The 6,119-nt window shown below is 39.8% G+C and overlaps 1 long non-coding RNA gene across 1 annotated transcript; it reads right to left on the bottom strand.

The window, feature by feature from the left end:
* Positions 1-454: 454 nt before the first annotated feature.
* On the bottom strand, positions 455-3,792 carry LOC113081877 (uncharacterized). Its single transcript, XR_003282362.1, has 3 exons — positions 3,004-3,792; positions 833-911; positions 455-714 (listed from the first exon to the last, which is right to left on the bottom strand). It is a non-coding gene; the product is annotated as an uncharacterized LOC113081877 (long non-coding RNA).
* Between the last annotated feature and the right edge of the window lie 2,327 nt (positions 3,793-6,119).

Raw genomic sequence — 6,119 nt, 5'->3', positions numbered from 1 at the left:
CAGTTGCAGATATATTGAACTGTAATTGAATCAGGAGGAAATGTTTATAAAGTAGAAATTTCTTCAGGCTGAAGCAATATAAGTGGCAGGAACACAAGCATTAGGCCCTGAATCCAGGTGCAATATTGCAAGAGAAACATTGATGTAATTTCAATACTTAAAATTGGCAAGTTTAATTTAGAGTAAGAACAAGCCAATAAGCTGAGAAAATAGCAAATACGAGAAAATTACCTTGCAGGTTGAAAAAAAGTGAAAAGACTTAAGGAATGTAAAAACGTAATCTCCAAGTGGAAATTAGAAATCAACCCACAGAAAGGGGAATAACAGAAAATAAATATTACTGTCCACTCTCAAAATCAATATAAAACTGCTACAAGACCGAATTACCATGGTAACTAAAGTAAAGAATGAAGCAATTCTTATTTCAAAATAAAAACTGGTGCTTGAAGCCCTGAGTTTTATTAAAGCAGCAGACAGATCATGGGTCTAGTATTCATTTGAAACATTGCATTTCAAATATACACATTTGGAACGAACGAATTTCATTGGTTCACAGTTCTCGTAAATTAAACGGGAACGGTAACTGTGGATGTAGAAGGGTGTTCTTTTCTCTTCTCCAGGTTCTTAGGGAGCCCAGCGATGTGTATGATCAATCCTGAACAAGTCCACAATGAGGACCCAATTATTTCTCCCAATCCAGATAGTTTTAAATACCTTGAAGGGAAAGAAGATGGCTGAATACCGTATTTCTCCAGAGAGAATTAAAAGTCAACTGAGAGCTTCTTTTATTTAAAGGTAGTCATGAAAAGGAGGAGTGGTTCTTGTTCTGTACCTTAAAACATTCCCCCACTCTCTCAGAATCGTGGTAAGAAAGTACAAGATCAAGTAAATGTATGGTATGGTGTCGTTGCCTGAAAACAGTACAGCAAGTATCAAATACAGTGCAAGGACCTGCTGATAACAAAGCTTGGGAACCTGAAATATGAAAGGTTGATATTTTGGGAAGCCAAATGTAATAGTACAATAGCGAGTGCATGCAAAACTACGACACAAGCCCCGCGTCACTCTACTTTCAATCTCCAGCGCTTCGTACATCATTGCAGAAAACAGATATATGAATGATCCAATATTTGATATAGGAAAGAAAAAAAATTAAATTTTAAAACTACCTAATAAAGCTTCCTAACAGCTCAGGGTGAATTTTAGGTCAGAAAATTGAAGCAAGCTTAGTGTGTAGTAAAAATAGTGAAAACTGTTTCCTAGTTTTCAGAGGATGTTGGATAGAAGGTAACAGGATAATTATATTGCAGGATGTGGTTACTTACAGTTACATCAAAACCATTTGAAAAATCAGTTATGGAAACCAAATACAGCAGCGACACTGGCATCTATAATCTTCTGAATCGTAACAAAACCGCATTATAAAACGATTTGCTTGAAGGACATTTTTCTAAATCACAACGTATCAGCAAGTTTACAAGTACCAATGATATATTCATGCTTGCTTACACAGAAGCGTATGGATGCTGTGAGTGAAAATGAGGTTTGTGCACATGGCTGTTTTTTGACAAAGCTCAGTTCATTTCATCTTATCCACTAAGCTCCCTCACTTTGAATTTAGTACAAGATGTACTAAACTATGAGGATGTTTTACCTCAACAGATATATTTAGAGTCATACTATATAGCCTTCTATTACAGTCAGTCATCTGAACATAGCATGTGCTGAGAAAGAGAGAGAGAGAGCGAGAGCGAGAGAGAGAGAGAGAGAGAGAGAGAGAGAGGATCCAAGCTGCTTTCCCATCCCTGCCAAAATGCCAGCGCAGTTGGTCGGCTCCAGCAAGCAAAGGGTGAAGCTTTTAGGCAATAAACAGCAGGTGATCTAAGCTTTTCTGTAAGTCCTAATGCTCCTAAAAGCCACTCTCCCTGCTTCTGTAATTGGGCATCAGTAGTTAATGTAGTATTGACTGCATTACATGCTCCTGTGCATCCTCTCATACTAATGCCATTTGCATCACCTTGTACATTTACCATATTGCTTAGCCAATAGCTGTTAAAAGCAATCTGAATCATGAATCATATGGGGAACTTTTAGCAAGACAGACAGCCAAAAGGAGACAATTTACAGTTGAGTTAATCTGGGTACATTAGCGCAACATGGATTGAACAAGACAGACCAATTTATGTTTCCACGGCAATCCCTTTATTGGTTTTTAGATGGGTTAGTGAAAGGATGGTTGGCTCAAAGAGATATGAAATATCCATTTTCAAACATAAGTATGGGTCTGAAATGCAAGCCATTACTTTAGAGGGGAAAGGGCCCCTGGCTAAAAACTAAACGTGTGTGATGACAATATTCCCTGAAAGGTGACAATAAAGGCATTTTAAGGTCAAAAACACTCTGTAGGGATTTTATTCTCTCAACGTTGTTAAAGAAACGTATCAAAGTAGACAAACGGGATTCATCTTCAGCAAAAACTTGTCAGCACCGCAAGCTCCAAAAGAGAAGAAAAAAAGTTTATAAACCGTTTCCATAGGAACCGGCGTGCAGCGTAAATACAGAGACGTGCATTGTACATATGCCTATAGAAACACAGAAATATTTACAAACTAAATACACTGATATCAAATTGGCGATCTTAATGTTCTCGTTTAGACCTATCAGTAAAGGTTCCAATGCTCTCGGTGCTGATAAAACATCTCCCCGTAACTTCACAGATTTGCATGAGCGCGAACTGATACTGCGTGAATAGCGACGTACGTTCATCTCTATGTAACGTTACGTCTTTTAAGCCGACAATATCATATTTCATTCAGTCTTTGAGAGTAGCGTTTCCTCATGTAAACCTGACGCCAAACGTGTCCATCTGATGTGACGCGAACTGGAGCATGGAAGTGCCGTTCGGGGGGAAATGAACGCTAAATGTAACATTTCCTCACTGTCCCGCATTCCCCATGGTCGTAAGGAGCAAATTAATGCACCGATAATCATCCGTGCACTTACCCTCTTCCTTGTCCAACACCATCGTCCTGAGGAGCGAGGAGTCCGGCTCCAAGCGATCCGCTCTCGGCTCCAGCACACTTCTGCGCGCCGCTCGCGTCTCTGAGAAGAAATTGCTTTGCAACAACAAAAATAATCGTCCGCGTTGCTGCCGCAAGGTATTGTAACACAGGCACGTCTGTGTGGTTTTCCGCTTTTCAGAAACAGAAAGCCATGTAGAGAAACATATGTGTGTCCGTTATTAATGTGTAATTAATGTTTTTCGGAGATTGTGCGTAGAGATGTCCCCTCAGTTGTATTCGCGTAGGCAGCGCGTCAGTAATATCCACGCTTGTAATTAACGAGGTCTAAAACTAAAGTTGAACGCCACGGTGCATTCCATGCGAAAATGAAACGAGTACACTAACTCAAATCTAATTTAAACAGCCGTTTAAATCGAGCTGCTGCGAAGAAGCTATTCTTGGAGTAGAAACGTGTTCCTCCCAGTTCTCATTTGCTCCGAAACTGTAACTATATTCAAGAAATCCAATTCTGAGGCTGACACAACTCCTAACAGCATGCTCACGCTGCCTTTCTCACCCAATTTATGCGCTCTGCGCGCTCCTGCTTCTGAATAAATGCGCGCGCTTCCCAGAGAGCCACGGATTCCCCTGTTAATTAAATCAATTCATTATGCTCAGATCTGATTAGCAGCCCTTCCCCCCTCTTTGAATCAATTATTCAATACACAAACATAATTGCTTGTGCCAGAGGTGTCTAAGTATTAGCTTATTTAACTCCAAGGACACTAATTACCCCTAGGGCAAGGGAACTTTTCTCATTAATTCTGACAAAACACAAAAGCACAGCTAAGGGAAAGTGTGTGTGTGTGTGTGTGTGTGTGTGTGTGTGTGTGTGTGTGTGTGTGTGTGTGTGTGTGTTTATGTGAAGTGTTCACAGGGGGATGTGTGTGTACATGTGTTCTTGTGTGATTGTGATGTGTGTTATAAATAGAGAAAAGAGGGTTTGAGCTATCAAAAGCATTTTGAATAGTTTTCATAATCTAATTTCTTCACATTCTTCGTTTTCGCTTGTTTATAATATGTGAGATGATCGCCTAGAAGACTCACCTTCCATATTCAGAAAACAGTCATTTTGAGAGCAACAACACAACAGATGGGCTGTTTTTTATTAGTGGTGAGATAGGAGACTGCATGTGGCTCTGGTAATATAATTGTTAGCTGTTACTCCGCTGATAAAAGTGTTACTGTTTCATGGTGGGCAATTGGTGGGATTCACCTGCCCTGCGGAGACTCTTAACCAATCAAGTCAGAGATCCACCCGAGATTAACCATTAGGCAAGATGCAGAGTGTACAAGTGCTCTGTTTGCTAGCAAGTGATATGGCGTAATAGTTTTTCCTTTACTTTTATTGCACATCCCTGTCAAGGAAGAGATTAAAATATGCCTTGTTTGATGTCTTTGAGATCTGGATCTCCTTGAAGGTGACGAATAGACCTATGGTAAATTATGAAATCATAATTCAAATCTGCTCATAAGACATTAGGGTGCAAATCTTTCAAGCCCCCTTTACATTCATTCAAACTATAGTCTGTAGCAACCTTAGCTGATTGGGACATTGCCCTGCCCCTAAAATCCATTGTTTGAGCCTTTGCTCTCCGCCTCCTCTGCCTGACATGTCTGACTTTTCATTTCTGCAGTGTGATAGATGGATGACTTTTGACCACAAATGTATGTCTGCTGACCTCTTGCAGAAGTGAATGACACCCAATTAATTTAATCACAACAAACTGAGGGAACAAGGAAAGTGTGGCAGTTGTTGTTGAATGCTGAGCTACAAAAGGTCTGACAGTTTAAAATGGCGAAACAATACCATGGCCAATCTCTAAGGGTGGCTAAATGAGCCGTTCATACGGGACACGGCCTGGTCAGGGATTTTAATATTGCTTAAAACATCCAAATCAAAGCAATGCAAACATGCACACCTGTTTATTAGTTTGTTTTGCTTGAAGTGTCGCTGCGCGCTGATCAAAAAAGACACCAAAGTAGGTGTGAAAGCGATTCGAAAGCATAAGGAGCTGTCTGCACTGCTCTCTATAGCTCTCATGAATGTCACACAACGATCGACTTGCACTGTACAAACCTGGATATTTTAGGCAATATTAAAATCCTGGCTGGGACTTGTCCCGTATGAATGGTGCAAACAGCCTCCCTATCTCTAAGTGTTTTAAAAAAGAGAAGCTATATGCTGTTAAGACATTTCTTTCACAAAAAGAGAAGGATTAATCTGGTTATTACATATAATCACAAATTATGTTTGTTATTATGTTTTAAGGGTAATTTTTGACATAAGCCAGCACAGTGGTTCATTATTAGAAAACATCAGGTTGTGATAGTCCAGCTTGTTATAAAGCCTGCTAGGAATTACTTTCACCAGTGCAGTGACACGAATCATGCTTCTGTTCTGTACTGATGGTTAGTGATGGATGCGATCCATTGTTTTCTTATTATTAGGAGGGCTAGAGTGTATCCCTGTTCTATGGCACGCTGCATACGGGCTCAATCGCTACTGAAAACCATCCTGGAGTGTGGGCCTTGTGTTGCAGAGTTAATTAAAATTCATTTCTGATTGGAAATTAAGCAGGCCCATCTATTTACTGCTAGGGCTCACGTACAGCCAGTTCAAAAAACACAGCACAAGTAATTAACCCTACCTAATCAGATAGCATAGAGCCGAGTTGGGTTCCCATTTATCCTGAGGCAAACAATCAGTGGATGGTGGAGTCAGGGAGAGGTTGAACACGAGCCTCTCATATATTTTATAATGGTTAAGCTGATTATAAACCAATATCAGACATGGTACTTTTCTCTAACTGCGTTCAATGGAAAGTCCTGCTAGGAGGAAAGACTATGAGAGGCCTGTTGTGATGATATCTGGATAAATGAGATAAATGATGCACATGATAGATGGTGCTTGCTTACATTGTCTTAAATTAATTGAAATACCAAGTTGAAAGTTGTCCTTCATTTGATGGGCAGTACTCAAGATGTTTTTTTTTTTCATGTGTGAGACTGATGCTTCATCACAGATAATCATCTCAGTATTTTTTTCTTTTATTA

The sequence above is a fragment of the Carassius auratus genome, unplaced genomic scaffold (assembly GCF_003368295.1).
Source record: "Carassius auratus strain Wakin unplaced genomic scaffold, ASM336829v1 scaf_tig00035148, whole genome shotgun sequence".
Lineage (NCBI taxonomy): Eukaryota > Metazoa > Chordata > Actinopteri > Cypriniformes > Cyprinidae > Carassius > Carassius auratus.
This window is presented reverse-complemented; position numbering and strand designations above follow the sequence as displayed.